Here is a 21353-nt window from a genome sequence, read left to right as displayed (position 1 = left end):
GAGAACCAAACATTTTAAGTAAGAATCAATGGTCTTAGCTGATGACAAGAAAAGGTTACCACTGCTTTTGAAATTCAGATTGAGAATTTGCTTTGATACAATCAAATAGAAAATTCAGATATTTGATTTGATATTGAAGCCAGGCTGAGCAGATCTGTGAGCTTTAATCTGCACCAGCCAGTAATGGGAATAATTCCTGTTCTTAAAAAGACATACTTTTCTCTACAACAGGGGTGTCAAACTCATTTTCAGCAGGGGAGTAGTTGTATTTATGTGGTCCTAAAATTACATTTGGCCCTTTGAAGGCAACCATGAGGCTGATGTGATGCCCCGTGAAAATGAGTTTTACGCCTCTGGTCTACAATGAGAAACTTGATTTTAGTGAATAGAAATGACGTGCCACATCCATAGTTTATGGATTCCAAGGTAAAAGCTATGTCAATGTGTCATTATTTGTTTGTTTCTCTACATTGGCCAGAAACATCTCTGTACTAAACACAAGCAGCAAAGTCACCTGTGTTAAGGAGTTCATGATCTTGGGCTGGTTGTGGAGGTGGGAGTATCTGTATCACCTGTGTTCGGGGGTCATGGTTTCCCATTGGGGAGTGCTGCTGCTGCAGGAGAAGGACCCGAGGTGAGACTGCACCCAGCAGTTGGGGCAAAGGAGAAGGTGAGGGAAGGGAAAGGAAAGCTGAGGTTAATAGTGGTGTGCTGGTTTGGTTTGTATGAACTGGCTACATGCCCCCTTTGTGAAACTAGAAGGTATTAATAATAATAAGATACTAATATCACAAATATCTAATACTGCCTACAAAAGCACGCATGGCTAAAGAGAATTAAATGCTTATGTTTTGCAGAATAAATTTTTGAGCGTAACCTTATTTAGCTGCCTCACGCATTCTGTGCACTGGTGGGGTCTTGCCTTTGGGAGCAGGTGGGAAGGGTCAGGTGCTGTGGGGACCCACGGGTGCCTGGAGGAGGGATAAGCTTGCTGGGCCTCTCGCTTATCTGTTGCAGCACAACACAGATCTGTGGTGAGGGGAGCCCATGCTCCTTCTTCCTTTTGCTGGAAGGGAGCCATGAGCACTGAAGTTGTCAGCAGTGACCACTGATGTTGTGCAACCTGCTGTTGGTTGCCTCTAGCTGGAGGTTCCAGGTGTCCTATGCCTCTCAAAATGCTGAGTGCCTGTAAATGCAGTTCTTGCGAACAGCAGTTGCTGTATGAAGGGCTGTAGGGGCTGTAGGTGCTCTGAAAGAACAAGCTAGAGAGATCCAAAATTACAGAATTAAATGATGTTTTGGATTTGTACCAATTCCTAAAAATGGGGAGAAGGGAAAGCCTTGGAAAAGACACAAGAAGCCCATAATAATTCTGTGGTCACACAAAAGGTTAAATAACAGCATAGTGAACCGTGGACAAAATGAATGTGGTGAGTGGAAGGATGCTGGGAGTATCTAGAATGTGATGCTGTAATTGAAGACTGGGTCTTAATCCATACACGCAAGCCAGAGTTGTATGGGCTATGTATGGACTATCTAATATCCTCAACCCCTTTGAATTTTTCTTCTTCTAAAGAACCAAGTAGCCTGATCTCCCCTTTGCCTCCAAGAATTATATGTTGTGTACCACCAGCCTGTCCAGAGCTGCTGGCAGTGCTTCCCACCCACCTCTGCTCCCAACCCTCTGCAAAGAGAGCTTGTGCAAGGCATAAATATGTGATTTTTTTCCTTATTTGTCCCCCGACATCTGAATTCAGTTTCAGGTGTCTCATGTTGCTCTCTTTGTCCCAGGCTCCCTCTCTCCTGGCACCCAGCTGCTGTGAAACAAATCTTGGGGTGCTGAAAGTGGGTACCACCTGCTCGTTGCTGATGTCATGAGTGCTCACCCTGATTGGCAAGCATGTGTTGGGAGAGTGCTGGGCATGGGATTTTGGTTGTAACAGGGGGACATTTGGTCATTAGGTAGAGTAGATGATGTCTTGTGTTCTCTATTCATGTGTTCTGTGACTATGGGTTATGTCAAGTCACTACTGCAGGTTGTTTGGGGGATGTACAATGACAGGTTCCGCCCTCTCTTCTATAGGTTCTTGTCGAGCTGATGTATGGGTACAGAAAGCATGAAGCTGTCACAGCTTTCTTAATGTTTTCATGTGTGAGTTGTATGTGACATAATTTTGACTTGGATGCATCTTGCGTGAATATCCAGCCATGGTGAAGTGCAGCTCCATCCTAATTAAAATGGCAGTGAAAATATTTTCATCTTTCAGAATATTTCTTTTGGCCTGATTCAGTAAGGGGAAGTATGAACAGCCTTTGGAAGTGACTGCCTGTTGGTGTGGGTTGGTCCTGTCCTCATTGGGAAGGGGAACTGCATACATTTAACTTAAACGGGAGCGAGCATTGTGGTGTGAATACTTCTCTCATGTTCAGACATGTTCATCTGTGGCTGGTGGGTCTCCTTTCCCAGTCTCACACAACAAGGCTGCGTGTTCCTGGTCTGTGGCTGTTCATGTAAAAGCTGCTTTTGTTCCAAATGTGTTTGGTCCTGTCAAGTTTCACAGTTTGTTCTGAAGTTTTTGGCGTTCACTAGACGGATGCGATTCCAGTAGTGAGGTCAGCAGCAGAGCTCATGCATATGCAATAGGGATGAAGTGTCACCAGCAGCTGGGTTACAAGAATGTGGTGAGCTGGGGCATGAGCTGGGCATCTCCATTTGGGAGAGTAGTTTCTGGCTTTGCTGGAAAAGGCTGTGATCACTTTTTTTTTTTTAAATCACTCTGCTCTACATTTCTTTCTGATGGCAGCTTTTCCTATTATCCTGCTGCTTGAGAAAGAATCCTCACTGTTTCTGGAAGATTTGAATTGGATTCAATGGATTAGACTAATAAGGTAGAAAACCATAAATATCCAGGTTTCTGGAATTTCCTTGAAATTATAATACAGTGAAGCCTGCTTTTTCTGCTGCTATTCCTTTCCTTCCTTTCCCCCTTTTGTGATTCTTTTACCTAGAGCAATGTCACAGTTAGGTGTGTTTTCTCCAAAGTTAGCAGGACAGTCCATTACATGGGGAAACGGCACAGCTGGGGGTGTTGCAGGAATATACCATAGGGATCAGTGAGTGTCTGGTGCAGTACTCAAGAAGATTGTGATTTTGCAGCTAACACAGGCACTAGCATTATTCATGCTTAATGTAAGAGAGATGATCTGGGACTGTTTCTGTTTTGAAGACTTTTCCCCCTCTAATTGCTGTTGTGGCGTTCCTGGTTTGTGTTCAGTAAAATGCGAGTGAATGTACCAAACACGTGAGTACCTCCCTGTATCCTCTACTGGAGTAGTGAACAGGGGGTCATTTGGATATTTAAGTGTTCTTCTCCCTGATGGGAAGACTGGGGTGCAGCCCAGGACTTGCTGAACCTTTGAGGTATGTTTTTCATGACTGTGTTTGCAGCAGGGCTTATCAATGATTACAAGCAGCGTGCTCTGATTTTTGGCTAGATGTTTGTGGCAGTGGCACTGGTAGAAATGATGCTGAAAATCTTCTAAAATCTTTCTTCAAAATTATTTCCAAATGTGCCCTTCGTGCCTGTTTGAGACACAAGGGTCAGGAGCCCTCGGCGGTGCAGCTGGGATTTTGGAGCTGCCAGCCCTGGCGATGCTTCCATGGGACTCTGAAATGGTTTTTGAAAACAAGGTCTGCATGCAGTTCTGTGTGGCTGTCTGAGACATGACTGCTGCTTGCTTTGAAACCCAACTTTTCCTGGAAGCTTGATGCCAGACATTGTTTCTAGATAGTAAATCCCACTGGGTGCATAGTTTCCGAGGTCATGCTGTTTATAAGCCCTGTTCATAAGTTTTCCTGCTTCCCTTAACATGTGTGGGTGATGGGGATAGCCACATCTAAATTTTTTCCTGGAGTGGGAGACACCGTGGTGCTGGTGCTGCCTGGCATTGTGCTGGGACACTGGGCATCCCTGAGCTGAGCCGTGGCCACGAGCCCTCACTTTGCTCTGCAGGTGGCCTGGCCACCGGCTCGCATGAGCAGCGGGCAGGTGCTGGGGAGCAGGTGGGGTGCTGTGTTGTGGACCCCACTGCCATCCTGCATCCTGCCTCTGCCTGGGGGTCCAGGAAAGAAAACACTGAAGTTTCAGATGCTTTTCTTGGCCATGCATTTGCCTCTTGTCCAGTGGTCACTTGATTTCTGCCATCATTTGGGTCTGCTCAAACCATGGCAGGGCAGCCAAAGAGACCCCTGTGCCACCCACTGCCTCCCAGCCCAGCCAGCTGCCCCCCTGCTGCAGGCATGGACATCGTGTGGTGAAGTGGCTTCATAAGGATGTGCAAACAGCCAAGTATTCGTGGTAGGACTTCAGTGGTTCTCTGTCTGCTTATCTGGAAATTGAATATTTTTACCAATACCCACAGTTTGGGGCCATTTCTGGGCAAGGATTTAATAGTGAATGGCTGTGGTGTATTCTTATATTGCTAGAGGTTGTGTCTTTCACAAAACACAGTTCCACATCTTTTTCTAATGTGCTGTGAAATACTGTGGGCAAGATGCAATGACTCAAAGTAGGTGATGGAGTGCAGGAAGCCTCAGGTCCTTTACTGGGGCAACTCTGATTCCGTGAACCTGGAGACTTAATTTTACTATCGTCTAACTTATGCAGCCCATGTGAAGTCCATGGGAAATACTTTTGTGTAAAGTTGCTTTAGCATAGTCTTTGAATTTTCAGTGTAATTTACCTCTGCATCATTAAGATATGGCAGTAAAAACACAGTGTGGGTATTGGTAGAAGTGAAAAAATGGAAGACAGCAGTATTGGGGTGTTCCTACTCGTGAGTGCTGCCTGCTGAGGCTTCACAAACACATTGCTCATTTTACTGGGAGTTGTCACTGTGCTCTGCAACACTGCATTTTGAATCTATTGGTAATTTTTGTGTTTGGGGATGGTAGACTCTGTTGCCAAGGACATGCATATTGCATGCATTCACTACCATGTAGTATACACATCAAGCACCTCTCCTATGTCAGCAGTGTTGAAACTCTTCTCTTAAGGGAAGTCAGCTCTGGGCAGTGTTACCCATGTGTGATAATTTCAAGGTAATCATGGGTGCATTGGTTTTCTGACAACCTTTGCTTGCATCTGTTCAGATGTAATGCGATTTTAGGTGCTGTTGTTGCTTTCAAAATGGACTCATCTCTCTGTTGTATGTCTGGTGTTTAGATGCATGCGTCTGTCCAAAAAATGCAGTATACAGGCAGTCAGAGCAAGAGTGTTTAATTTTTGAAAGCATATGGAAAAGCTCTTCTTTAAACCAAACACAAACAGGTTGTAAGTGTAAAGCACACAAGCAGCTGTCTAGGCAGAAACCGCTGCAAGACATATGTAGCAGGACTGATACTGCTACTGAGCTCTGGTTTTATTAAATATTATGTCAGAAGGAAAAAGTGAAAAGTATTTGAAATTTAAGCTTGAGTCATGTGGACGCGAACGTCCGGGAAGTCTTACAGCCCAGTTTTTTTGGCACTCTATACCTTCAGGATATCTTGCAAGGCTTCAAAGTTTTTGCATGAGTTTGCTGCTATGCCTTTACGGCAATCAGGGATCTTTCAAAAAAAGCTCTGTGGTTCCAGCAAGCTCATCTGGCACCACTTAGCTTGGGCAGTTCCTTTTTTCTGTGTTAGTTATTCTTTGTAGAAAATGAATGGCTCTGGAAAAATGCTAATTTTGGGAAGCTTTCTATGACCAAAAGAAAATCAGAATCAGTGACTGCCTTGTGGAAAGACCCCTGGGAAATGATCTTAAGGGTTCATTTATAGTGTACTACTAGTTTCTGTTTATGAAACTGACAGTCTGTTTGATGACCAAGAAAAATAAAAAAATAAAAAGCAGTAATTTCCTTGAAGGAAAACAAACTAAAGCATTCAGTCTAAGTAGTTCAGAATTTTGACTGCCCGTTTCTTATTTTCTCTCCGTCCCTGGTGGCAGCAGCAGGACAGGCAGCACTGGTGTGTCCAGAGCATTAGTGTTTCCTTCCAAGCGCGGCTGTGTTTGAGGCAGAGACCTTCAGCTGGGGCTTTCTGCTGGCATCCTCACATAGAATGCAGCACGGTGGTGACTTCGTTTGGGATTTGGCTCTCTAAGCAAGATGAGGGTCTAGCCCAGAGACATGTAAAAGTGTGGGTGAAAAGTTCCTTTAAGCAATGTTCTGTACTTGCCTTCCCACTCTGCCCGCTCCCCCCCCATCCCCAGTGGTTCGTGTATAATAATTGAACTTATTTGCACTTCAAATAATAGCTGGAAAAGTTACGGGTGACAGTAGTGTTAGTCTTCAGGACTCTTTCTGAATAAGTGCATCAGAACTCTTGGACCGAAGATTTTAAATGTGTGTTATTGTAAATGTGTCTTGAGAAGACCTAATATGGCTTTTCATGCTTCATTTTTCCTGCTGAAATATTGAAAATATGGAGTGACAAATATAAATCTTTGATGCATATAATCTTAATTAAAAAATAAACTTGTATATTGCTGGTATTTTATTTTCTTTTGATGGTGCTTCAATGAAGTTATACAGAGCCTCAGTGATTAGGTTGATCTGGTTGTGCTGCCACTGCCCTCAGCAGTTCAGTGATGGCTTCTGAAGCGTTGGTCTTTCTAAAGAACCTCCATTTTTTTTTTCATCAGGAACATTTAAACAGTAACCACTTTCCTTACCAAATGATAATCAGTGCTAAAAATGTCAATGTTGATTTGGAAATATAAAGATTCTGGCTGTTTGCCCTGTTCCTTTGCAGGCTTCCCCTGCTCTGTTGTTCTGAGCACTTCAAGGGAAAGGGTGGGAAATGTGGAACAAGTTGGGGGCCTTTTTTTGGGCTGTTTAACTCCCCTCCCACAGTTCAATGGCTGGTTATGCTTCCAGGCAATGTTAACAGCTACATTTCTGACCTGAGTTACTAATAAAGAGCTTTATTGACTGAGCCGTGCCGAGAGTGCTGTGCTCGGTCTGGGATCTCTGTGCCGTAGCACCGGAGTGGCCGGCGCTCTTGCACCATACCCCTGTGGGGCGTTGGGTCTGCGTCATACCAGGCAATTTTCAAACGTCTCCTCATGTGAAAACATCTTCTCTAGGTATATTTGACGAGAACTGCCAAGAACACTGAGAACAGATAGAAAGTTAATTAAGTGTCCTGAAGCTCAGCTTTGTGGCCATCTCTTTTTTCCTGTGCCAGGCTCCCTCTGGGTTTGAGAAATCGTTATTCCATACATTTCGTGTGAGGCTTTCAGAATGACCCTGGAGTAAGTTTCCAAGTATTCAGAGCCTCTGTTTAGGGCCAGACTTTTACAGCGAATGTTTTACCTGGTGTACTGAGCTCTTCTGAAAACTTGCCCACTCAGTCGGTGCCTGGAGAAGAGATGTTCAGAGTCTGCTCCCACTGGTGGAGTAGCTGCTCTGATGATCTTGTGGTGGGATCTGGTCCAGGCTCCACTGGGGTCAGTATCAGCGTTGAGCCTGACCAGACTGTAGAGTAGGATGGCATTCCTGCTCATTGGGCTGTTACAGGAGATCCAGAAAGTTTGTATAGTCTCATTTAAAACAAACAAAGGTTCTTTCTGAAAGTGTCTGCTGGCTGGAAGCCAAGGAAGATGAGTTGAGGGTCTGCAGGGGACCAAGGCCATGGGACTTCCCTGGTGGTGGTGTCAACATGAAATACATGATCTGAGTTTGTGAGTTCCTAGCTCTCCATTCCCTCCCTGAGCCTGAGTGTTGAGGGACAGGAGGGATGGGTGGATGCAGAGTTTCCCCTGAATGGTTGCAGGGGGAGGCTGTCTGGAGTGAACCTCGACTGCTCTGCAGCTTTCCTGTAACTGGGGACAAGCTTTCCTGCTGTCAGGATTAATCTGTGCATCCTGAGCTGATGACGATGATAATGACCTGAAAATAGTATAGTTTCTTGGGGTGGGGAATTACCCCACCCCCTAGTCATTCTGGATGAAAAAACAGGCAAAGACAAATTTTATTATTTATTAAAACTATCCAGCCCAAATTAATATGCTGAATTTGGTTTCTAGTGTTAAGAAATCTTGTCCTCAGTTTGCTATTATGGTATTTCCATCTGCTGGGGAGAGGAACACTACATGAAGAGCTGCATCATGGTGTGCTGATTCTTCTGGCTCTGGCTTGGAGCTGGAGAGTGTAAAGACAAACAGCAAAATTGTCAGAAAAAAGTATTTCAGACTTCAAAAACAAGATTTTAATATTTTTCTCCTGATTTGAGAGTATTTATTTAACAGAACCTTTTGCCCATTTTTAGCTTTTCCATCTGGATGGTTTTTTTCGCAGTTTTTGACCAGAAAAGTACTTTGTGGAACTTAGGCAAACACCAAGCTGCAGCTCCCTGAGCTGCCTGGGTGTCAGGGCACAGCCCTCACCTCTGCCCCAGTTCACTGTGCTGTGTGTCTGCAGAAGGTGGCAGTGAATTTCTTTCATCTTTGAGAAAATTGCCAGTTTAAGCATCAGACTAACAGGAGTAAGTCAGTGCAAAGATTGGAGAGATGTTTTTGGCTGTACGTTGCTTTGCAGCTGGGAATTTCAAATTGTCTGATGGGTTGAGTGATGTTTTTTGTTTGTGAGGGATCTGAGAAAGTATTACTTCAGATACAGAAACAGGCAATTGAACTGGTTTGTTGTATGCAGCTATTTTAAGGCAGGTGTGAACCCTAACCTATAAGTATCTGCATTTATGTGCAGAGGATGAAGTGAGATATTTCTGTGGCTGGCTTGCTTATCCCATAGTGTCCATAATGTTTTCTGTTTTGCCAGTTCCAGAATTGTTGATTGATCTTAAATCAGTTTTATTCTCCACGCCCCCCCCCCCCCCCCCCCGCCCGGATCTACAGGAATTTTCTGTGCCTGACCATAAATCTGAAGCAGAAAATCTTCTTGAAGCCTGAATCTTGTCCCTGTGCTTTTAGGAAGGGGCCTATACACCGTAGATCTGCACAGGCTTCAGTTTTCACAGCTGTGCTCTGTTGTTTGGATTAGAGTCAGAAGGAAGGATATTTTGGAAATTTTATGCCTGTCTTCTTGATAGTTTGGCTGAAAGGGCCTATTAAGCTTGGTACCATGTGTCTGAGAAAATCCTGATAGTAAAGACAGCTTTGGTGCCTCCTGCTAAAACGAACTGCTGGAGGGATGTACAGGGCTGTTAAAGGGTCCTGGGTGGTTGATTTTTTTGGTGGACAAGGAAGACCAAACCCAGCAGTGATTCCTGAGACACCCGAAGCCTGCTGATCCTGCAGCCAAGGACAAGGCACAGGCTGGTCCTGGCTCTGAGCTGTCTCCTCTGGGAGCAGTGGATTTGTGACCTGGCTGTGCGGCACGGCCAGCGACAGAGCTGCCGGTTGGAAATGTGGTTGGGATGATGGAGGAAGTGGAGCCTCCTCTGTCATGTTCTTGTTGGTGGCACATCCCTGCCGAGGTCTGCAGAAAGGATGCTACTTTCTATGAGACTGGACAGTTCAGTTTGATACGTGTGTTAAATCGCTCAGATTTAAGAATGCAGTCTTATTTCCATACCTTTGAATCCATTCGCTTTAATTTGCCATTTGAGATGGACATATAACTTTCCAGCAGTTTATGAGGAATGTTGGGAAGCATTTGTCTGTGAGTGACTGTTTTGTTCTGATCTGGTGTTAAGAGGCTCTTTTTTCATTAAAGAGGCTAAAGCTTGGAGCTAGGATGTGTAACATTTTCAAAAGGTGATGTTTTAATCTTGTACATCTAAAATACAGAGTTGCACAGTTTAAAAGGTTACAGGAGCCCAGGTGCCTCCTGCTGTTGCCTTTTCCCGCAGATCAATGTTGCAATATTAAGTTCTTTCTCGTAGCTTTGAGTTTGTGTGTGATTCCTTGTGCCTCTACTCATACTCCTGCAGTTCCTGGCTCGCTAATGGGAGTTACCCTGCTACAAAGACTTGGGATTTTGTTTTTCCTCAACAGCTGTCACAGATGCAGTTCAGATAATTTCCTTGGAGGTGTCCAGTGGGGATTGGGGCTGCCTGGTGTAGGAAGGAGCCTCATCAGAAATACCGGGCTTGCCGCAGGGTGTGCAGCATGAGGGGCGGCCTTTCTGTGCATCATAGCAAGCCTGCGACCAGTCTCCAAATGAACGAGGCAAATGCCTTTCCTAGTTAAGGGTGCCAAAAAGCCCTGGCTCTTAAGAATAGCAAAAAATATTCACTGAAGTTTTAGTCACTGCCTAATCAATCCTTTCCTGAAGCCACTCTCCCACATCCTTCTTGCATTTAAAATGCTGACATGTTTCAGGCTGCAGGAGTGGTGGAGCTCATCTGCCCAAAGGAGAATCACATTTGAAGAGATTGTGAGCTGCAAGTGACAGCTGAGTTATGGCAAGATCGCCAACTGGAAAGGGTCATCCCACGGCCTGGGCTCCAGGAGGTCAGGGCAGGGGTTTAGCTGTGTGGGGTAGCAAGGACTGCATAGATGGAGGTACCTGGGGATCTTTGTCAAAAAGGCAGAATCTAAGGAGGCTTTGAACTAATGTAAAATGCTTTGTAGACATGTAAAACTTCTGGGGGCAGGAGGAGCAGGTCTGAAGCTGGGGACTGGAGAGGTCTGGAAGCAGGCAGAGCCCAGGAGACCCATCTGCAGAAACCTTGTGCTGAAGCAGCTTGCTTCTGGTTGGTTGCAAGAATTTTATGAGTTTTAGAGAACAATTATATTGACCTTTCAGATTAGGATTTTTATTTTTAAACATCAGAATTTATTCGTGCTGCTCGCGTGATATTAGAAAACCAGCCGCATGCAGTGGCTAGCATTGACCAGGGAAATGCCCGTACCTTGTTTTTTCTGAAGTTTACTGCCCTGCTTCTGGAAGTAACAGCCTGACCTTTCGTTCCTCTATTGTCGTCTTGAGGGTGTTCTTAGATGGATGTGGAGCTTTCCAAGATAAATTAGGTGAATGTAGTTTGGCAATTAAATCACTAATGTTGTATCAAGCTAGAGAATTTCAGAAGCCATTAATGTCTAAAGAGATGTCATTTCATTCACTTGGGAATAAATTTTGCTCATTGTCTATATGTGAGTAGTCTTTTTGGTTCAAATTCAGATCTTGATAATGGTGTAATTCTAACAGCCATCGCTAATGCCAGTGGAGTTCCTCCACATTTCTTTTACTTCATGTATTTTTAAGAGTCCAAATATTTTCTGATTTTTTTTTTCCTTCCTTTTCTTTTTTCTTGAAGAGTAGATATATGTGACAAGATTTAATGTCTAAGAACGATGAACTGAATGTTTCCGTATTACTCTTCTTGGAAAGCATATGTTATTGAAGTCATTCTGGACCGAGCCCCAACGCTGTTTGCATAAGGGGCTGCTGCATATCCCACATAGTGTGTCTTGTGCTGTGAGCTCGCCGCCTGCTTGCTGTGGGGCGGCCTGGGGGGAAAACCACTTTGCAAAATATTTATGGAAGTGTTAATCAGTCTCACAGTCCCATGGTTCCTGCCCTCTGTGAGGAGAAAAGGGAGCATGGGTCCCTGGCAGGAGGGTTGGTGCAGGGCCACGGTGGCTGCTGCAGGCAACGGGCTGGGAGCATCGCTGCCTGTTGGCCCCGTGTGCCCAAAGCTGCAGCCCAGTGTGGCCTGCTGCCTGGCATTGGGGCTCCTGGATGGCTTTGGCAAATATATGTCAATTTTCAGCTGATAAATTGTATTTCTTATTTGGGAATCCAGTCTGTTTCTGAGGCCTTTTCTTATTTTTCATATTTTCTTGTGAAAACACAGGGTGTGTCAAAAAGATGGACCCCATTTGAAATCACATTGCTTTGATATTGGGTCCATTTTTTTTGAAATATCCTGTATATTTACTTCTTCAAAGGATTTAAAATGCCCCCTGTGCTTTTTTTCTTTTTCTTTTTCTTTTTCTTTTTTTTATTTTTCAGCATTTCTCAGGAACAAAGAAGTGTTTCTTACCCAGTAGCTGTCATTAGAGGTGAAGCTAGAGAGCAGTCTGCCTCATCCTAGGAAAGAAACAATGTTCTCAACATTTTCATCTTCTCAAATCCATGTGTAGGACGATATGAAAGTGTTGTTGTATTCTTCCCTATGAGCTCAAAATCTGTCTGGTGGCTTAATTTTTTTTTAAACAACTTTCTGAGAGGTTTTAAAATCTGGTCTCCTTACTGAGCTTTACAATTTGGTATTAACCTGCATACAATCAGATGGAAACTTTTGATTTAAAATGACCTAGACCTTAGAGTGCTGCGCATGACTTCCCATAGTGATAGTGATGTTGTGAGTTTGAGGAGTCAGATAATGACGTTTGTCCCAGTTACTCATTGCAACCATGCCACAGAGCTGTCAGTGCAGACTGGTTACGGCTATGTACTACAGTTTCCGGAAAAGTTACAGTCTTTGTAGCATTCCAGTTATTATAGTAGGTGTCAACAGGCAGCAGTACGGTTTTATTTAAGATAGTTTCATGAACGCCCTTTTATTAGGGCTCTCTGGCTGAAGCAGCAGGTCAAGGCTCCCTTGGCAGTGCCAGCGGGACCGGCTGGCCGGGAGGGAGCAGGGCTGTCGGGACCGCTCCAGGAGACTTGGTGACTATTTTGCAATGGGAACAAACTGACACAGCACAACTTGTCAGTCTGTTGGACATGTGGAAGAATGACTTTCAAGCATATAATCACCTCCTTATAATGCGATCATTTTTTCCCCTCAGAAGGAGGTGACTGCCGTGCCAGCAATGCCAAGGTGGTGATGTGCCCTGGATCCTCTGCACTGTGCGGTGACGTTACCCTGGTGAAGAGAGGGTGTGATGCTGTTTGCACCAGAATGACACCACTTGCTTTGTAGGAGTGATTCACAATATTTGGCATCATTGTCACACTCTTTAGCCCTTGTAATCCTTCTTGTGTATGAACATGGTAAAGAGATGATAAAGTCTAGATCTCCAGCAGAGCAGAGAGTTGGGCTGGCAGCTCACACTGGGCTGTAATCTTATGCTTTGTAAAGTTCTTATGTATGTGGTGGTATGTGCAGGCCCAGCCTTCGAACAAGGCTTTGGAAGTGAGTTCGGAGGCAGGTGCCTGCCTGAGGCTGCTGTGTCACTCAGTGCCTCCAGTTGCTTGCTGGTCTTGATGGATCTGACCAGGAGCTGATGGGATGCACAGCGAGTCTGTGCTGCAAGTGCTGTGTGGTGATTTACCGCCAGGGCTGGTTGTCACACGTGGTGGTTACTATACCCTGCATACGGATCTAGGGTTTGCTCTAGGAAATATTTGATGCAGTTCTGCTTTGTACACCTGAAAGTCAAAAGAGAATGTATTTTTTCTAACTAATCATCATCTCTTGCAAACTAATGGTAAGTAAAATACAGCAAAGAGAAAGTGTGTGGAGTCTGGCCAGCTCTTAGTAACGTCTGAACAAACTAGTCCGGTGCTGTTATTTCTCAGACTTGATTTTGATGAACTTAGGTGGAATTTTGGAATTTTACCCTGTGTAGCTTATCTTAACTTTCACTGCGTGTTTTTGGTTGTTCGGTGTGTTTTTTTCTCGTAGGCAAGTGGGTCAAGATAAAGAATTATTTTAAACAGTGGATGTGGGAGAGCTGGGAGGAAAAAAAACAACCAACCAAAAGCCAACCAAGCAAAACTTAAAACCAGCAACAAACAAAAAAAAACCCCAAACCAAACAAAGATCATTGCTACCAGCGTTTACATTATAGATAATTCATTTGAAATTAACAGTGAAAGGTCTAATGGGCAGGATGCTCACTTACAGGGATTGTATTTTTGTTGCTGGAGGGATGTGTCCTTCTCCTTTGGACCTGACAAGGAACAGCAGGGCACTTTGGATGGTTGGGAGGCTGCTCGCTTCTCTGCCGTGTGAATGAGCATGTCCCTTTTTTTCTCTCTTGGCTGTTTCGCCCTTTCCTCTCCTCCCAGAGCAGCCAGGTGCTGTGTGTCTGTCTGCCGAGATGCTGGATGGGCAAAGGCTGGGTCCTCACCTGAGGAGCTGAAGAGTTACAACAGGAAGCACGATGACTTCAGTGTCTCATGTGCATGTTTTGATTGATGTCTTGTTAACCCCTAACACACTGGTGTAAATATTTATTGATATGTTGATATGTAGCTGTAGATATATATGGTCGGACTAATGACACGTTGTTAGTGCTTAGTACTCAGTTTAAGTCAAATGTGTTTTTCAGACTTTCTTTCTTTTTCTATTTTTTTTTTTTTGGTTGGCAAGAGTGTATGCACAAACAGGATTACAGGGTTCAGATGGCCAGAGTCTCCAGAACATCATCTTAATTGAAAAATGTCAGCCTTTGACATTAATAAGTGATTTAGCTAGTACATGATTTAGTCACTGGGGAGAAATGGAATTGACTGTTACAACCATACTTCACTTCTAGATGATAATGATAAGCTACAGCCCACAGCTCTTAAGAATTAATAGCTCTGGGCTCAGGACATTATTTTTGTACATTGGAACATCTCAATTCCGTTAAATTTGGTAACATTTTATTCCGGAATACCTTCACTTACAAAAAACTGGAAGGTGCACAAAGGGCATCCTCCTGTGTTCTCTAATGTCATTCTTCAGCTTTTTACAGTGTGCAGATTCCAGATGTTGCCAGTGCTCTGCCTCTTCTTTTTTAAAAATCAGACTGTTTTGTTTCTATTGACCATTCTTCACTTACTGGAGGAAATAAGTTCTTTAGCCAACGTGTGGGTATTAGGTGTGTATTGAACTACCACAGTAAACAAGTAATTAATTCTCGTCAGAACGTACACTGTGCTCTGTGTGTGGATTTTATGGAGTCTTGTGGAAAAAAAATATTTTTCTGTCTAAAAAGCATTTCCGACCCAGTGACTCGCTGTAAAAGAAACAGCTTGAAAATATTTCCTGGCTGAAGGAAAGGATCGGTACATACTTTTAGTTTGCCGTTGTGGTTAACATCACTACGTGTTTTTCTAGCACTTCCTCAGTTTTTTTAAATTTTATGTACCTAGTGTTAATAAACGCAGGTACCGAACTAACAGACCATCTGAGCCAACCTGTTTGATCTTTTCTTTTGCTAATGACAGTCCTGGGATTTTGCAAAGACTAACCTGAGGATTCAGGCTTGGCTTTGCTCCTGTTCAAAATCACTGCTAAAATACTGATGACTTTACTGGTGGATGAGGGGCCTGAGGGCTGTGTGCTGGCTTTTATTTTTTTAAAAAAAGAAACCCCAAAACTAGATCAGTGGGCAAAATATAGCATTAGTGCATTGAAGGTGATAAGTGGCTAGGTCAGGGTGTCTGCTGGAGCACCGTGCACAGGGTGTGCACAAGCTGGAATTTGCCATGAGAGGTGTTTTGGAGCATGACCAGTGACAGACAGGTTTATTTTAGAAACAAAAGTGTAGTGTTTATTTCAGCTTCTAAAACCAAGTTAGTGAACAACTGTTAGAAGTACCAGGAGACGTACAACTGTTGGTTTGCAGAGCTTAGAAGATGTTTTTCATGCTTTCACTGGTCAGCATAGGAAAGTTGAGGTTGGCAATACTGGTGTTTCCAGAATATGAGAAATCAAAGGTGGCAAACATGTATGTCCTCAGGATTTTTGCCCAGCTTCCCGTTGATGCAGGGTTTTTGCCGTTGTCTTCTGGCTGTGCCAGCTGCACTTCTCCAGGATCCGTGCAGGGGCATTTGACACTTTGTGGGCAGCCTTTCACTGGCATCACTCCCCCTTAGCCAGCTGCCCTGCACCCCTAGCTGCCAATAACTCAGCAGGATTAAATTATTCCCAATTATGAGTGCCCTTTTCCTTCTAAGTTTTGCAGTCTAAGTAGATGTTTTCCCTCCTGCCCTCTCCTGGCATCCCTCAGCAAGGCTGTGCAGTCTGTATTTCCTAACCAAGTGCTGCCTGGTTGGCTCTGCAGCATGGCCATCTCCTCGGGTGTCCTGGCACTAAGGCTTCAGTATCGTTTTGCTGTTATATCATAGGGCAAATGGCTGCTTAACTTGTTGTCTGATTTGCTTGCTGATTCCTGACAGAGCTGTTTGCCTTTTTTCAAATAATGCATCACTTTAACCTGACCCTCATAATCTGGGATTTCTGTTGTGCCTCATTTTCTATAGACATGTGATTTTCTGCCTTGAATTGTTGTTGCTTTTTAAAGATGGCTTTTATCTGTTACTGTTGCAGACAACATCTAAAACTGTGATTCGGAGATGCTCAGAAAACCTGGAGGCAAATGGCAAGATTCCTAAATGTGTAGTAATCCCTTGCACTCTTTCAGCCGTGACTGTTTCTGTACTAACAAATCTGTTGCAACTTTGGGAGATCAGGGGTGGAAGCAAGAGCAGTCTGTGGTGTCAAAAACCTGGCTAGACACACACAGTGGTTCTTGGGTAGCTGTATTCTTTGGCAAAAACAGGTTTGAAATGTTTCTGAAGGCTGGGTACAGAGTGAGACCCATAAATAAATTCTGTTAACTTGCTCTCCTGAGTTGCAGAGCATCCCTCAGTAGGTCAGACTTAGAGACTGCCAGCTATTCATGCTGTCTATATTAATATGTGGGAGTGCTGAATTTAATTTATCACAAAATTGGAACTAATGCAAGCTGTAAACAGAAAATCTGTGCCAATCAAAACAGTAACAAGAGGGGATGTGCCCCTAGTAAATGCTGTAGTGTAATTTTAAATACATTAGATAACAATTACAGCAATAACAAAGGTCTGATTTCTGAAAAATTTCAGCCATAATGCTCATTTTTACCTACTCCGAGCAGCCACCAGTGCCCACAGGTCTGTGCACAGCATGGTAAGTAAGGTCTGATTTCTTGCAGGACTGAGGCCTTGCTAAATGTTCAGTGTTTCAGTGCACATGTATCTTTTCCGGAATTGAAAACATCTTTTATTCCCTGGGCTGAGCTGGCAGCCGGCACAGAAGGCAGTTTGCTTCATGTTTATCTATCCAGGAAGAAGTCCAGCTCTTTTGAGCGTATTTCTCATCTGCCAAGACCATCAATAGAAAGTTTAACTATATTCCACTCTCTCTTTTTTTTTTTAAATTATTTAAATATGACCATTCAGAGAGGAATTTAATTCTTTAAATATGGTGAGGAAGGCATTAGTGAATTAAGGGTAAAGAGTGTGATTTCTGGAGCTCTGCTGGCAGCAGACTGGCGGCTGGTTGCGGTGTGCAGGTGCGCGGTCTGTCCCTGGAGGTGCTGCAGGAGTAGACCCTTTGTGCACCAGCCCTGGCCGGGGGTCCCATCCCACTGTGCCCCCCTGCCCCTCGGTGCAGGGGATGCTGCCTGCATGCCAGAGCCATTTTGGGGCACCTGCAGCGGTTTTACTTGTGGACTGTTTTGGGGGAAACCCTGATTTAGGCTATTGCTCTGTGCTGCCATCTATGCAGTTTGGATTCAGAGAGAATAACCCTGGTCCTGATACATTTGTTAAACTATTCTGTTCATTTTAATTAGTACAATTTAAGCTGTGATGTATGTGTATAAAAAATGGGCCTTGATCATTTGGGGGCTTGGCTGAAACTCTGTGGTCCAGGGCTGTAACTAAAACCCTGGCAGTGAGAGAACGCTGAAGGGCTTTAGAAGGGTCTTTTCAGATGATTCTTCTGCCCATATGTGGAGAAATGGGGATGTATAAAAGATTTCCCTTCTAGCTGATGAAATTTTAAAAGTCTGTAAGGCATATTTTATGATCAGAGTCTCTTAATTATTAGGGTTCTAGCAAGAAAATGTCTTGAATAAATTGTGGCAGCCAATTTCACTTACTGAATGTCATGTTTATTACTATATGAACTTGATAGTTAGTTTGTAATACGTGCACAGGCATTTCATCCCGGTAGTTTTCTCACAGAGAATAATTTGCCTTTTATTTGTTGAGGGTGGGTTTTTTTTTTGTGAAAACAGAAGTTCCATTCATGATAGGCACAGCGAATGTAGTAAAACACTATCATAGCTGGGATTTGTTGTATGCTATGGATTTCTGTCAAGAATGTTAATGATTTGTTTGTGAATAAGTGAGCCTGTAGTATTGTGAAACAGTATCTGGCAGGGCTGCTGAATGGACATTTTGAGAGCAGAGGATTCTTGAACTGAATTAGCTGTAGATATTTGTATGTCTCAAACTAGTCATAAGTTGGCTTATGGATTTTAAACATAAGTGTTTATTTAATGGATTATCGGCATCTACAACGCTTATCTGGCATATGTATGGGACGCTTGATAGCAAGCAAAGAAGTTGTTGAGTATTTTTTAAGGGCAATTAATCTCCTTCTAGTGGGCTTTATTTTAAAAATAAAGTTTTCTTCCAAAGAGTGACACAAAGCCTTAAGCACAGCAGTGTGATGTTTGCAGAGTCGGTGTGGATCAGGAATGTACTCTGGGTTTGCAGCATCTTGCTTGGGTGTAGCATCTCATTTAGCAGAGCCACGACTTGGGTTTCTGGATGAAATTATCACTTGGCTGCCAATATGTTGTATGGTCTCAAATATGCATCTTCCTAACAAGTGCTTATGAAGGGTTTATAACTTTCCTCTTTCCTCAAAAGATGCCTACCAATGAGCAGAAGTGGTTCATTCCCATCTTACATGAGTCCAAAGACCAATTTCCCCTGTGTGTTGGGGCATAATTGTGGGAAATGAAGCACAGTCCCTCAAAAGAATAATTTGGGGACTATATTGGACCTCATCCCAGATAATAATTCCTTGCTTTGCCTGATTTGTACGGTCCAGGTGTGGGATCTAATCACCGGGACATCAAATCAACTGACCAACAACCAATGTCCAGCAGCACAAACTGAGAGCTCTGTCACTGTTTTGGACTGAAATCCTTAAACAAACTACTGTATGAATTTTCATGCTATGTAAATATAATAAATTTTCCAAAAAATGATTGCAATATTTATCCTCTCCCTAACCATCCTTCCATGTAATGAGTTTTATAACTGGTTAAATGGGTACAAATGCTTACCATGAAGAAAGGATTATCACTCAAGTGGGATTCATGCATTTTTAAATGTGGCCAAGGCTCTTGTAAAACTGCAGGCAGAAGATGACCTGTTGGTCGCTGTAGCAGGAAGCTTTGCTGTGTGACTTCACGTACCATGGGCAGCTGAGTCCAAAACCGAGGGACTTCAGTGCTGAATTTGGGAAGCATCAGAGGCAGTTGGTGTTGTGCATCCAGGCTACTGTTTGGAGAGTGACTAAACTCTGCCAGATAAATCATGGCATTTCTTGAAACAGTGTCTTGTACTTTTAAATGTACTGGGCTATCAGCTCTGCACCAGTGGATGGTTAAAATGAAGCAGGAATTGCTTTAACATTAAAACTGTACCTGGAAGACTTATCTAAAAAAATGCTTGTGGTTATTAAGTGAATAGAATACAGTAAGACAACCTTGTTTCTTCGGGGGCCGTTGGGCTAACTACAATCTAAGCTACTACAGGGCAGCAGCACTCTGGGAGTGTTTTGTGAAACCCGTGGCAGGGGTTGCTGTAAGTAGCTCTGCCAAGTTACCACTGAGACTTAACCCTGCATCCTCTGTGTGCCTTGTTTCTTCAATAGTGCAGTTGTTACTTATGCTGTTTTCAGAATTGTCTCCTGATTCCTCTCTAAAATTGTCACAACTGTGTTGGTATTTCAGCAAATAAATAGACCACAAGCAGTACACATTCAGGGAGGAAGGCAAGGAGGGAAACTGTACTGGAGCTGATGAACTAATTTGTTCTCTAGGTAGATGCTTGCACCCTTTTCCTGCTCAGAGACATACTGCACCATTAAACACTATTAAATATTGGCAGCTTCACAGTAAATTGAATTTGTGATTTGTCTACTGTGTAAGCAGGAAAGACAATCCCAAGCCTGCTTCAAGAATGGCTTTACTTTGTTGGGTTAGCAATCACAGAATAATAGAATGAATCATAGGATGGTTTGGGTTGGAAGGGACCTTAATGATCATCTAGTCCCAACCTCCCTGCCATAGACAGGGACACTTTCCTCTAGGCCAGGCTGCTCAAAGCCCTGTCCAGCTTGGTTTTGAACACTTCCAGGGACTGTGGCATCTGTGGCTTCTCTGGGTAGCCTCTTCCAGTGCCTCACCACCCTCATCTGCCTGTTACTTCTGGACTTGTGGTCGTGTGTCATCAGGTCCCATGGACTTACGTGCCTTCAGGTCCATTAGATGGTATCAAACCTGATCTTCTCCTACAGTGGGCAGTTCTTCATTCTCCTGGTCCCTGCCTTTGCCTTCTGCAACTTGGATATTGTGTCTAGAGCACTTGTCAATGATGACTGAGGCACAAAAGTCATTGAGTACCTCAGCCTTCTCCATATCCTGGGTAACCAGGTCTCCTGTTTCCTTCTGGGAAGGGCCCACATTTTCAAATGATTTCTGAACTTTATTTCTACAAATTAATTATTTTTTAAATTTGGTGCTTAAGCAGATGCACTCATCATATAGCTATTTTCATTGTGCCACAGTCAAAACCCATTGTCATCCTTTGTGAAGCACTGCTGCATACACTGGGCTAGCCTGAACAACAGAAAATGTTGGTAGTGTGTGTTCCTGTTTCTGCTGAGAGATTCTGTAGCTCTACAACTTCTGATTTTCTCTGTTGTGCTTATTGTGCTGTGGGTGATGCTGAGGTGCACGTGATACCCAACCGGTGCTCGATGATGAGAAAAAGCACAACTTGGAGCACTTCAATTATGGTGCATGCTGGATGGCACCAGGAGAGAACAGGCTTTGTTGAAACATCAGAGTCTTCTGCACTCATCAGCTGCTCAGAATGGAACAGACAAATGTTTATCTGGCTAATCGTCTTCTAAAACTGTAGATTTGGCTTGTGCAAATAGCTGTGTGTGCAAAACTTTACTGATGTTATTTCAGAGGCTTTCCTAATGTCATTTGAAAGTCTATTCCAGACAGAAAACCTGGGATCTGAAATTGAGTAAACATCAAACCAGGATGCATTCTGCTACTGAAACCAAGACTGAAAATAGTGTAGTTGGATTAAAGGTTGGTATAGCGAAGGCAAACTAGTGGTTATTAATTGACATAAAGTTGCCTCTCAAAAATCCATGCCTTCAGTTAACAGCTTGTCCAGACTTTCCCCTTTTGAGGTTATCTGTTTCAAGCTTTTATTCTGGACTGAAATGACTTTCTTTTTTTTTTTTTTAATTTTTTCTGAACTAAAATATTTTAATTATGGTGGTCTTCCAATAACTTACCAATAGTACAAACATTTTTACAGACTTTCATTTAAATAATGCCAACACTTGGAAAGCAGGAAAGTAGCCCTATGACATC

General features: G+C 43.5%; 2 protein-coding genes across 3 annotated transcripts in view; one reads left to right on the top strand and one right to left on the bottom strand.

Annotated features, from left to right (window-relative positions):
* The window catches only part of PID1 (phosphotyrosine interaction domain containing 1), an 89033-nt gene that overhangs the window by 905 nt on the left and 66775 nt on the right, over positions 1-21353 (top strand). The window lies entirely within an intron of this gene.
* Positions 1-21353, bottom strand: part of RASA2 (RAS p21 protein activator 2) — a 423219-nt gene that overhangs the window by 373246 nt on the left and 28620 nt on the right. The gene's annotated exons all lie outside the window — the stretch shown is intronic.

The sequence above is a fragment of the Patagioenas fasciata genome, chromosome 9, assembly GCF_037038585.1.
Source record: "Patagioenas fasciata isolate bPatFas1 chromosome 9, bPatFas1.hap1, whole genome shotgun sequence".
NCBI lineage: Eukaryota > Metazoa > Chordata > Aves > Columbiformes > Columbidae > Patagioenas > Patagioenas fasciata.
Note: the sequence above shows the minus strand (reverse complement) of the source record. Positions and strands in the feature narration are given on the sequence as shown.